This window comes from Leptonychotes weddellii, chromosome 15 (assembly GCF_054177405.1).
Source record: "Leptonychotes weddellii isolate Sample4059 chromosome 15, ASM5417740v2, whole genome shotgun sequence".
Lineage (NCBI taxonomy): Eukaryota > Metazoa > Chordata > Mammalia > Carnivora > Phocidae > Leptonychotes > Leptonychotes weddellii.
The window spans coordinates 25,670,716-25,684,035 of record NC_138383.1 but is presented as its reverse complement, the minus strand read 5'-3'; the positions used below and the strand labels follow the sequence as shown (position 1 = coordinate 25,684,035).

General features: G+C 42.5%; 1 long non-coding RNA gene across 1 annotated transcript in view; it reads right to left on the bottom strand.

Moving 5' to 3' along the window:
- Positions 1-606: 606 nt before the first annotated feature.
- Positions 607-13,320, bottom strand: part of LOC145717361 (uncharacterized) — a 27,743-nt gene continuing 15,029 nt past the window's right edge. The window contains exons 2-4 of the long non-coding RNA XR_014140527.1: positions 4,238-4,331; positions 1,745-1,796; positions 607-1,588 (exon numbers count right to left, since the gene is read on the bottom strand). This is a non-coding gene — a long non-coding RNA (uncharacterized LOC145717361). The remainder of the gene's footprint in view (positions 1,589-1,744; positions 1,797-4,237; positions 4,332-13,320) is intronic.

The window sequence follows — 13,320 nt, the reverse complement described above, 5'->3', positions numbered from 1 at the left end:
GGCTCCAGAGAGATCCCTAGCCCCTTTTACTGTGTGAGGACACAGCGAGAAGGCACCTGCTCTGAACAGGAAGGGGATCCTCACCAGAAGGCCACCATGCTGTCACCTTGATCTTGGACTTGCCAGCCTCTAGCACTGTAAGCAATAAATTTCTGTTGTTTATAAGCCACCCCATCTGTGCTGTTTTTCTAGAGCAGACTAAGACAATGCCTAACTATCTATAAGCAGCTTATTGAGAGTCTCCCCTTTTTATTTTCTCTATTTTCACAGCCCCCAAAGGAAATTACTTACCAAATATTTCCGAGCAATTGCTGCTGATTTGGGAAAAATGTTTTATGAATTGCATGCAAAAATGGTAAAATAATAATAGCTAACATCTGAGAGCTTATTATATGCCAGGCACCATGCTAACTACTCTATGTGCAATCTTTTTTTAAAATTGAGATGTTTATTTATTTTTCCCTTAAAAATTTTTTTTAATTTAAGTTCTAGTTAGTTAACATAAAGTGTAATATTAGTTTCAGGAGAAGAATACAGTGGTTTATCACTGATATACAACACCCAGTGCTTATCATAACAAGTGCCCTCCTTAATGCCCATCACCCATCTAGCCCATCCCCCCCCCACCGCCCTCCATCTACCCTTAGTTTGTTCTCTATTATTAAGAGTCTCTATGGTTTGTTTCCCTCTCTCTTTTTCTCCCCCTCCCATATCTTCCTCTGTGTTGTTTCTTAAATTCCACATATGAGTGAAATCATATGGTATTTGCCTTTCTCTGACTTATTTCGCTTAGCATGATACATTCTAGCTCCATCCACCTTGTTGCAAATGGCAAGATTTCATTCTTTTTTAAATGGCTGAGTAATATTGTATATATATACTACAACCTCTTTATCCATTCATCAGTTGATGAACATTCAGGCTCTTTCCACAGTTTGACTATTGTTGATAAAGCTGCTATAAACATTGGGGTGCATGTACCCCTTCAAATCTGTACTTTTGTATCCTTTGGGTAAGTATCTAGTAGTGCAATTGCTGGATCATAGGTTAGTTCTATTTTTAACCTTTTGAGGACCCTCCATACAGTTTTCCAGAGTGGCTGCACCGGTTTGCATTCCCATCAACAGTGCAAGAGGGTTCCCCTTTCTCCACATCCTCACCAACACCTGTTGTTTCTTGTGCTGTTAATTTTAGCCGTTCTGACAAGTGTGAGGTGGTATCTCAGGTTTTGACTTGTTCTACGTGCATCCTTACTCATCCTCAAAAGAACCCTATGAGGTGAGTAATGCTATCCACTCACGTTGACAAAGGAGGAACTGAGGAACAGAACAGTCTGGCAACAGTACTAGTTGCCAGAACCAGGGTCTTACTGACTGCAGAGCCCACACTTAGGAACTCTCTACCAGCCTGCCTTCGCAAGCCTTCCTTTTGTCCACCTGAGTCTGGCACTGTGTTCAAACCCTGACCTACCTTTACAGCTTATTGTCCTCTACTTAGACTTCCTGCTGCTGGCTCTTCTGCTGTTTTCCAAACACCTCCAGGTTGATTCTCCTGACTTTTCACTCATGGCTCATTCTGTCCTCTCTGCCTGGTTGGGATACAGAGATGAATAAGATACTATCCCTGCTCCTGAGTATCTTGCAGCATGGTGACAAGGTAGGCATATAAACAAATCATTTAGATGCAAAGCGGGGTAGAACCTGATGCTTTATCAGAGGAGGCATAGAAGGGGACTCGTACTTACTGAGAGTCATCGGATGTGATGGAGAAACGACAGCTTTGATCCAGCCGCAGGGCTAGGTAGTGAAAATGGAGGGATTAATAAAACAGGGTCCTGCCCTTAAGCAGCCCCACAACCAGTAAGGCCTGGGATGTTGGTATGTAGTCTGTCTGTGCACACGGGGGATCACATCCCTGGGTGGACCTCAGGTTCTTCTCCTCCACCACCCTTTGCTGCCCTCAGCTCCCCTCCATGTTGGGCTATCACCGTATCCACATTATGGGATCAGAAACTCAGATTAAGAGGACTCCTCAGTGACTGTCTCTCTTCAGTGGTTTTCAGATTGTCCTGTACGGCCCTTTGAGGTCCCCAGGGGCTCCAACAGAGGCAGGTGGAGGTGAGTCAGTGGGACAAAGAGAAATCCACAGGAAAGATTAAGCCACATCCCTTTTAATTTCAATGAGGACAGCTCTGTTTTTATTTATTTGTGTTTATTTTCACATAAGATCTCACTTAAAGGGTTAGGAAGCTGGAAGAGGTTTGGGGGGCATTGATTTTATTTCTACACAGAAGAAATTGGGAAGAAAGGGGCTCTTCAACAGATCAGAGTCAGAGAAAGCTAAGACAAGAGCCTGGGCTTTCAACTTTGGGACCACGGCACTTCCCACTGGGCCACACTGCCTCACTGTGCAGAGGGGTACGTCTGCAGGGAGCCCCCAGCTTCTCCCTAAAGTGATTGGAGACAGGTCCTGTGAGGGGTTCACTTTGGGGATGGAATGGAGAAGTGTGGAAGAGCTTTGTTTGTGGCTACTGTTTAGAACCTCTCCCTGCCTGCAGGTCAAGGTGGTGTTAAGTTCTCATGCAGAACACGAGAGTGTGCTAGAAAAGAATCCAGAAATGGGAAGGTGGCAGGAATTAGTGTGTTTTGAAAGAGAGATTGCTTAAGAAGTGTCCCAGGAAAAACTGAAGTAAGCAGCTTTTCCCTGGGCACCAGGAACTCAGGTAGCTTGTAGGATAATAATGCATCCTTCGTTTGTTTGCCGACTGCCCATGGGAGAAATAAAAGTAAATCAGCCATTGGCCATGCCATAAAGAAGCCTACAGGCCAGGGGGGAAGTTAAGGCATTTGCATTTCTCAGTATAACAGGAGGCGGAAGGAAACAATGCCATAAGAGATAGTAGAATGGGTGCCCTGTGGGCTAGACATTTGTGAAGGGGAAATCACTGGCACTTCCTGGTGCAGGGCTGCTTTGACCTGGCCCTTGAAGCCAAGTAAGCCATCACGAGATGGGAAAGAGCACTCCATCCAGAGGACACAGCAGGAGACAAGGCACAGAGGCAGGTCCTCACTACGTTTGTATGGGGAGTGGGGATACTTTAGTCTGTCTTGCTTATACACTCTGAAAGGTGGTTTTGGAACTCTCTCCCATTCTTTCCAGAACTTGAGGGGATGTCCTCAGGTGGCCCTATTCCCTGGAATGCTAAGTGGGCCATAGCTGACATAGTAGCTTTTGGAGGATTTAGATTTGGTGCATTATGAGAGGAAGCCGGGATGGGGGAGAGACAGCCCAATTCCAGGTGATATAACAGCTCATCTCGTCCGTTCCTTCTCAGAGGGAGAAGGTGAGAGCTGATGATCTGTGGGGCCCAGCAATGAGTCTGGAAAGGTGGCAGGTAAACGGAATTGCCTAAGAACTCTGTCCCCACGTCTAACTTCAGCAAGCAGCTTGGAAACCACCCTGGAATCACCAGGAGTTACTAGCCTTCTTCAGCCAGTTTGAGAAGAGTGTTTTTGGTTCCTTTGGCACTTCCCCAGGCCAGCCACCTGATAGAACTCACATAGGGGAGAGGGGATGAAGCAAGGCAAATGGAGGGCTCCTTCCTCTACCTAGAGAGAGGGTAGAAACGTGTCAAAGGTGGGGAGTGTGTGACCAGGTGGACAAGGGTCTTCATCCAGAGAGCCTCAAGCTAGAGACACAGCTAAGTGGACATCTTTTGGGGCCAATTGTGATAATTTATGGTTTCTTTTTAAAAAACATCTAAATTAGCATGGAGTTATACATAATATTTTTTTTAACGTTCAAAACCAAAAATCCCCTCTCTGTACTTTTAAAAAGTTCTCACATGCATTCTCCAATGAACCTGCTACAGAGTAATATTCATTCTCATGATCAAAACACCTTAATAGGGGTGCCTGGGTGGCTGAGTTGGTTAAGCGACTGCCTTCAGCTCAGGTCGTGATCCTGGAGTTCCGAGATCGAGTCCGACATCAGGCTTCCTGCTCTGCAGGGAGTCTGCTTCTCCCTCTGACCCTCCCCTCTCTCATGTTCTCTCTCTCTCAAATAAATAAATAAAAATATTTAAAAAAACCCACCTTAATATATTATAAAGTACAAAAAGGTAGCAGTAAAGTATGAATCAATGTCATAAACACACACACACACATATATAGACACACACACAGAAGATGAAAGAATGGAAAAAAAAGAATGAAGATACATATACCTTTATGCTTACCTGTCTTCTCCAAATTTTCTGCATTGAGCATATCTTTGTATTCAGCTAAGTTTTACTTTTGTAAAACCAAGGAAATTCCTTCCCTTCTTCTTCCCTGGGAATAAAGGGGGAACATTCATTCATAGGATATGGTTTCAAGTCTGTCCACCTTTATTTCTCAAGATACACCAGCCTGTTCAATACATAGAAGCAGGTCCTATCTCAAGATGTGGTGTGACTATCACAGAGCAGGCAGAGAACATCAACAACCTCTCTAACTTCTGGTACCATGAATATGGCATTATGACTCAAGTTTATGTTGGTGTTTTGTTAACCTGTCTCATGGTGAGACCATTTGTGTTGTACTTCTAGCAAACCAAGGGCCCACATTTTCCTCACGTGTACCAAGATTGGTGAATGCTTCAAGCATTCTGTCCTTAAGCTATCTGTGGTCAGAGAAGGTGCTCGTATGGGTCCTGGAGACTGGGCTCAAAGGTGCTAGAGTATAAACCAGATGGGGTCAAAGCAGGGGAAATGGGATTATAGTAGCAGAGGGGGGCTCATGGTCAGAGCCAAAGGGCAAGCGTTCGGCCAACGTCAAGAAATGAAGCAAGGCATCAGGAGCTTTGGTAACAGACTGGGTCAAAAAATGAATTAGCTTTGACCTTGGGAAATAGGACTCTAGACTTGTGCTCTTGGAAGATGTCAGGGACTGAGTTTTCCAGGATATTCACTGTGCAGCTTGGGAATGGTTTGGTCGATTTAAAGGAATTTAGTTGGATGGAATATGTGATTAATATGCTGAACCCAAGTTCAGCGTGCCTTGATACTTATCTCTATTAAATTCAGTCTTGCTGAATTTGGTCCATTTTTACAGCTCAATAAAAAATTTGTGGGACCTGATTCTGTTACCCATGTGTTAGTTCTTATTTCTAGCTCTGTCTGTGATCCACAGATTTGATCATTGTGTATTCCAGGTATTCATACCAAATCCATTGAAATCCATTACCAAAGACCCCTGCTGCATTCTCTGGGGATTGCCATTCAGTCATAGGTCAACTTCCCACCACTTCCCTTCTTGTCTCTGAGGGTAACGTGAGAGACCCCATGAAATCCTTTATTGTAGAACATTTCCCCAGATCCATCAGTTTAATGACCCTAACCAAAAAAGACATGAGATGAATTTGACAAGACTTGTTCTAGTGAGCAGATTATATCTTGTCTTAGCATTTTCCCCTCCAGGTTAAGTAAGCCCAGGGGTTCTAATCTTTTCCTGATACCAGAAAGGAGAATAATGAATTGCAATAAATAGAGTGACAATAAGCTAGATTCATCTCCAGTTGGGTGATATACAAATTTCCATTCCCAGATATATTCATTCCCATATATTTTTATTGTTGTCTAGAGTCACTTTGCCTGAAGATTCCAGCTGTCTGGATATCCAGGCACATACCCACAAAATAACCTTATCATGGTACCAGATCTGGTCTGGGGCCCAGTAATTAGCTTTGTTGGTCTAGACTCTTGGATCAGTCCTCAAGAATTAAACAGATCCAGGAAACCCTACCCATGACAAACATACATTCATTCAACTAATTCATTTATTCATTTGAAAAAAAAAATGCTTCTTTTGTATCTACTTGGTGATTGGACCACTGGTTCTGAACACTGGGATACAGCAGCAAAGAAGATAAAGTCTCTGTCCTCATAGTGTTACCTCAGTGGGAAGAGGCAGATAATAAATAAGTAGGCAAATAAATAAAAAATGGAATTTTAAATAGCTGTAAATATCATGAAAAAAATAATGCATGGGGGATAAAGGATGATGACCCTGTGGCTGATGGACAACTGATCATGTTAATATATTCATGTGTAATATGGATTTCCTTTCTTGCGGCCAGTGCTGTGTCCTCACTCCTGGGCTTTAGTTTTTACTTACAGAGGGCAGGAAAGCTAATTGGAATGCATGGTAATTTGGAAATCAAGGAAAGCTAGAAGGATGGTAGGAAAGCCAAAAGGATGGTAGCTTGTCCTGTTGTGCTGAAACCTCTAGTAGACCCAGTGGAATGGTAGGAAATGAAATACGGAAGAAAGAATATTACATAACTGTGGTTCAGCAAGAAAAAAAAATGTAAACCTAAGCTCAAATGACATGTTACAGACATGATCTGATGTAGCCTGTCTCTTTACTTCACCTCGTAATCCCAAGCTAAAAGTGATGAAGACAGTGAGTGTGCAGTTCTGGGCTCTTCTGACTTGACAACTCCCTCACTCTGTTTTTATTGGAATGTCACTTGAAAAGAAAAGGAAGGCATTGGAGACCTGTTCACTCATGCCAACATGTATTTATCGTCTCCTTTATAGCCTGTGTTGTGCTTTTTGGCTAATATAGCAAGTAAAAAACAAAGAAACTTCAGCTGAGTCTGATTTATCAATTTCCATCTTGAAGCCTTTACCAGCCTCAAAGAAGTCTGGATTAGCTAAGAATAAAAAATAATAAGCTACAATTTTTAAGCATTTTCTCTGTGCTGGTGCTATCCTACATGTTGTACATGGACACATCTCTTTAAATTCAACAAGACAATCAGTGGTGTACTAACTAACTGCTGTATCAAATATGTCTCCAAAGGAATAATGATTTACCCAATAGAATTTAATTTTTTATCATACATATAATCTAAGGTGGTTCCAGGTAGGTAAAGGACCTCTGCTCCACACAATCACTCAGGTATCCAGGATGTTAGAGGCTCTACCACATCTAACCAGTGGGAAAGTAAAGAGGATGGAAGTTTGAATATAGGAAGTTTTTAATGGGTCAGGCCTGGAGGAATTGCAGATTCTTTCTGCTCATATACTACTGGCTAGAAGTTAGTCACATGGCCACCCCTCAAAGTTTAGGAGAGGTTGGGAAATGTAGTCTCACCATATTCCCAGGAAGAAAGAACAACAAGGAACTGTTTATCTTGATTTTACATATGAAGAAACCAAGGCTCAGAAAATGTAAGTATCTTGTTCCAGACAGTAATTAAGTAAGTAAATAAGCAAGTAGGTAGGTAAGCTAGGGTCCCAGTGTTCCAACCAGGTTAATCCAACTCTAGAGACATTCTTAACAAATGCACTGTGTGGTTCCTTGAAGGATATGCAGATTGTGGTTAATCTTCCAGATGTACAGCCTCTCTCCCCTGGGTAGGATTGAGCGCACAATGCCAGGTTTTGCCTCTCTGATCCCCATTTATCTACACTTTTTTGACTGACCGACCCCCTTCTATCGCTACAGTCTTCCTTTGCATGGATTAATATCTATTAGTCTGGGATCAACTTAGCTTTTCCCTTTGCCCAGGAAAATTTTCCATATCATATTTCTGCATTGATTTTGCTGACAAACTCAGAATTCTCAGGTGTATTTCATTATTTCTTCCACTCAGATGATTCTGCCTTTAGTCAATAAAGTCACTGCAGAGAATTAGGCTATTTCTAGGCATCATTTTTACACCCAGGCATTTGAGACCGTCATGCCAGCTTTCTCTTTTGTTGTCACTGCCATAGGATGTCCTATTTGCAGCTGTTACTCCTCTGAGGTTCCTGAATAACCTGGTTCTGCTTGACTATCTTTAGTCAGCTTTACTGACCTCATGAGCACCCTCTCATCACAGGGGTGAGCTAGTCAATGACAGTGCAGAGGATCAAAATTTCACAAAGGTTTATGATGATTTAGGCCCTGCCCCACCTGTATTGCAACATCTTTCTCAATTCCTTCCCAGTTCTGAGTGTTTTCAAGATAGGAGGAATAAGCCTGACTTTTGACACCAGTTCAGAGGTGCTTGTCATCAGGAGACCAGATGTTCTAGCCTCCCCATCTCAGGGAATGATGCTCAAAAGCACAAGTGTCTTGGGACACCTGAGTGGCACAGTTGGTTAAGCTTACGACTATTTAGGCTCAGGCTGTGATCTCAGGGTCATGAGATCAAGTACCGTGTCAGGCTCCATGCTCAGCAGGGAGTCTGCTTGAGATTCTCTCTCCTTCCCCCCTTTGCCCCTCCCATTTGTGCTCTCTCTCTCTCAAATAAATAAAGCTTAAAAAAAAACAAAACAGAACCACAAATGTCTTTAACCATGAGAAGAATATGTAACTACAAGGTAAAATTACAGTTCTATCTATATTTTGATCAGAAAATCCTTTGAGAAGAAAGGGAATGCTGGTTGTTCCTGCAATGCAGCATTTTAGGGAAGGTTAAAGCATTATCCTGAAGAGAAAGTGTAAAGAAATTAACTGGATACCTTTTCCCTTTAAGCTGGAGACCCATTATAGTTTACCCCAATTCTGTTTAAGTACTCCCATTTTCAAAGCTCTGTAAATAGTAAATACATTGTGTAGGATGGGAAGTATAAAAGTGATCTTGTCACTCTTTTCTAAAATTGTGAATAGGTTCCTTACTATTCAGCTAGGGGGAAAAGTATGCAAAACATACAAAATGCACCCTCTATTTATTATTTTGACCATGAACTTCACTGTGCATTGCCTATAAAGTTTTATAATATGAATATTCAACTCTGTAGGTTGACTATAATATAATCAATATGACTGACCAATTTGGGCTGACAAAATTCCATTTTCATAATAACCCCTACCCCTCTTGGGAAAAAGTGGTGAGAAATGGAATGGACAAGTAGGTTTGTGTGACATGGAGATTAAAACATTTGAGAAAGGTAAGTAGGGGGAAAATGCCTGGGTGAAAAGGAAGTTCATCCCCAGGTGGAAAGACAAGAAGGTTCTGAGATGCTGGGTGCCACTGGTGGGAATGAATGCTTTTGAGCGTGAGCCTCAAGGTGCCACCCCAGATGTTTCTCTGCATCTGAGGAGATTATCAGAAGTTTATTGGAAAAGGAAGATAATTAGAACATTGGATTATGTACTCCACGAAGTCAGTGACCATCATTGTCTTATTCTCCACTGTGCCCCCAGTTTCAAGTCCAATGCCAGGCATATGGGTAGCTGCTAATCAAATATTTGTTGAATACATGTTGAGTGAATGAATGAATGAAAATGACAAGAGCCAGGCTACTCTTTGGGGTTGCTTGTAAAGAAGTTATAATATTGCTGGGGAGAGAACCTTCCCCTATGTCCTTGGCAGTGGGAAGGCCAACCTAGGGTAATGACAGCCCTGAGGTTAAGAATGCAGTAGAGGGGCGCCTGGGTGGCTCAGTTGGCTGGGCGACTGCCTTCGGCTCAGGTCATGGTCCTGGAGTCCCGGGATCGAGTCCCGCGTCGGGCTCCCTGCTCGGCAGGGAGTCTGCTTCTCCCTCTGACCCTTCCCCCTCTCATGCTCTCTCTCTGTCTCATTCTCTCTCTCAAGTGAATAAATAAAATCTTGAAAAAAAAAAAAAAAAAGAATGCAGTAGAGGTGGCCAAGAAGAGATCTGATGGTCGAGGCCACCACATGGCAGACTAAGGTCACAGCATGACAGAATGACAAGCCAACAGCAAGAAGCAAATGAGTGAACCCTATCCCTCCCCAGACCTTCCAGGGGAAGGCAGGAGACCAGAGAATTTAGGGACCAATGATTCTACTGGGGACGTGATATCAAACCACTGTGGATGATTGCTTGTACCCACAGCAATGACTATACTTCTCTCCCCTTATCTTCTCCCTGGTTTCTGCTTTGCTCCCTCAATGCTAATGTGAAAAATGAAAGTAAGTTTATATATTTTTTTAAAAAATATTTCTCTCTGAAACTTAAGCCCAATTCTGCTTTGTGGAATAAGAACCTTAAATAAATCTAGTTTCTTTCCTACACATTAGTCCTTTAAACAGAGAATGTATGACAGGAAAAAAAAAATTCCACTTTCCTTTTATGTCAGAAAGATCCAGAGATTATTTCTCCCTACTTATATTGTGGTTGTGGGAGAATTTCAAGTTATACCTTCTAGTCTCTCTTCACCTTCTTGAGGCTCAGAGGGGAATTTAATGAAGACACCTCAAATTGAATAGTGAACAGAGATAGGAACTTGTTCTCCCCAGTTCACTTTTCTGACAATCCCAAAGTCATTTCAGGTTGGAGGCATAGTAATCTGGCTTTTGTTGTTGTTGTTGTTACAAGGCTAAAATGTGTTCACTGTCCAATATGTAGGGCCCATGAGGATAGAATTTCTTTCTTTGTCATTCATTACACATTGTCAAATTTATAAAATTAAAACTACGTGGAAACAAATAACTTTCTGAATGCTTAAGTCTGGTTCTGATCCCATCAATAGTTCCCTCTGGGTAAGACTGCCTTTATTTGCACCCTTTATTCCTGGGGGTACTTGTGATGTAGGAGAGCAAAGATCTGGAAGAAATCTCCCCCAGCTGACCTCCATCAGTTCAGCTCACTTAGAAGTGCACTTGTTGGTAATTAAGGGACATGTATATGTCTGCTGCAGAGTCTCTTTCCCCACCCTTCGGCTCAGGAAACTGTAGAGTGGCTGGCTTCCTTCTTGTTGGCTCTGAGCAGAGAGGAAGTGGGTGTACATGTGGTGACTTTTGTTAGATAACTGGAGATTGGAAACACATCCATTACAGATTAAAACTTAGAAATATTAAATAAGGTTTGGTTCTCTCCTTCCCACCATGATCCTATCTACATTGACTTTGTATCAGGTGCTTCAGAGAACACTGTTGGAAGGGAGACTTAGAAAGAATAGAGGCAAATTCTTCCTTTCCTTGCTTAAAAAAAAAAAGTTCCAAATAGACTCTTGAAACTCAGAGCAGAGGCACTATTCTTAAAATCTAATGCCTTTTATTTTTGTAGGGGAGGCATAAGATGAGGTGGTGTTTCATTTTGTTTTGTTTTTAAAGGCTAAAACTCTGAAGGAAGCCAGATAAAGAGTTAATTCCCTCTATAACTTTCTTTCTTTCTTTTTTTTTTTTTTAAAGATTTTATCCATTTATTTGACAGAGACACAGCTTGAGAGGGAACACAAGCAGGGGGAGTGGGAGAGGGAGAAGCAGGCCCCCCGCCGAGCAGGGAGCCCAATGCGGGGCTCGATCCCAGGACCCCGGGATCATGACCTGAGCTGAAGGCAGTCGCTTAACCAACTGAGCCACCCAGGCGCCGCCCCCCCCCCCATAACTTTCTATAGAAAAAGGTGATGGCCTGGGTGAAGAGGAGCTTCAGGTAAGGATAAAGGAGCCTAGCTGCCAGTTGGTCCCAGAGATGGGTCTGGCCCTTTCCCTCTGCCCCTGAATCAGCCTGGAACAGACCCATGATAGCAGAACAGAGCCCAGAAAGAGCAGGGAACATTCGGGAAGAGGAGATCTGTATTTTGCTCCCTAGATAAAGTCTGAGTGGGGAGCAGTGCTTCAGAGAAGTCTTTTATACCCATTTTGGAAAGTAGTTTACAGCATAAATGGGGATGGAGCAGGTGTCAGAGGAGAGGGCTGGAGATAGCATGCCCCACCCCCCACCCCCAACAGACACTCAGGACACCTGAGAGGCACAGGAGAGTAGCCCAAAGTTCCACATGCCCCTTAGAGGGACACAGCATGGCTGACAGAGGATGGCTTACAGGAGGAGCCTGGCCATGAGAGTGAGGAGGATGACCTCTGTGCATCTGTCCTCTGGAAACAAGGCACAGTGAACCATATACACTGGTGGATACAGAAGAGACCCAAGGTAGTGACCAGAGTGTATACAAGGTGCATTCACCCCAACAAATTCCATCAGATATGGGAGGCAAGCTGTAGACTAGACATTGCATCCCACCGAAGTTCCCCTCAAAGTTAGATGCCACGTTGGTGGTGGGATGAGCAGAACAGGGATTAAATCTTAGCCTAAAGTGCCTGGAAAGAAAATTACTTAACTAATTGACTGATTTATCTGATTTAATAGCTTATGTGTTCTATATCAGACAGAATGAAGGCTCTGGCTAGGTATTCAACAAGTCAGAGAAAAATTTTACAATGTTATATTCTTTGTGTCCATTGAGTTTTATGGCCTGATGATTAATACTCACTATTTAAATGAGGGCTCTTGGGGGGCAAAAGGCCTGCTCAGAAACTGATTACTCTTAATCTCCTTTATAGGTTTTTTAATAGGGGCATGATTTGCACTTTCCTAATTTGCTTGACCCCCTTCATGATTTTTTCTTTTTTTCTTGTTTACAGTAACTGTCATGTTGAACAACAGCATTTGAATGATGTAACAGAAAACAACCTGATTCTGTTCTAAGGACTGCTCCTGCAAACCCATTTGAAGGGTGAATTATTTCCTAGTCTCGTGGATGCAATCTGAGATGGGACCTATGACATTTCAGGCTTCTCTGTGATAATTAAAAAGTCTTTGGTCACTTTAGTCCTCAGAACAAGCGAATATTCAAAAACTAATTTGATGTAATTAAAAATTTGAAAAAAATCAAGTTAGATCCTTATTTTATAGTTACCAGCAGATGAATTTTTATATAGATAAAATATTTTTTAAAAATTTAAACACCAGAATAAAGCATTGGCAGATAGTAAACTAATTTGGGATAGATGAGGACTGCAAGCATAAAAGCCAACAGGAGAGGTCACTGAAAAAGATGGTTATATCTGGCTACCGAAAAATGTAAGTCCTTTGTCACCAACACCAAAAACAAAATGTAAAGGTGTCTGACAAACTGGAAAACCCATTTACAAACAGGATGAAGGATGAATAGCCCTAAATTAAAAAAGGAAACAACTCTAGTTATACAAACACTAACACTGGTATAAAAGTGTGCAAAGGACACACATAAATTGGCATGATTGAAAGGAATGATGCTCAAGGCTGATGAGGGTGGGGTGAAATCTTGGCCCATGTCCCCTCTCATGGGAGTCACACAGTAACAAATATCGTGGGGGAGACATTTCACAAGAAGTATCCCACGAGCTTTAAAATGAGCACTTCTCGGGGGAAATCGGAGGGGTAGACGAACCATGAGAGACGATGGACTCTGAAAAACAAACTGAGGGTTCTAGAGGGGAGGGGGGTGGGAGGATGGGTTAGCCTGGTGGTGGGTATTGAGGAGGGCACATTCTGCATGGAGCACTGGGTGTTATGCACAAACAATGAATCATGGAACACTTCATCTAAAACTAATGATGTAA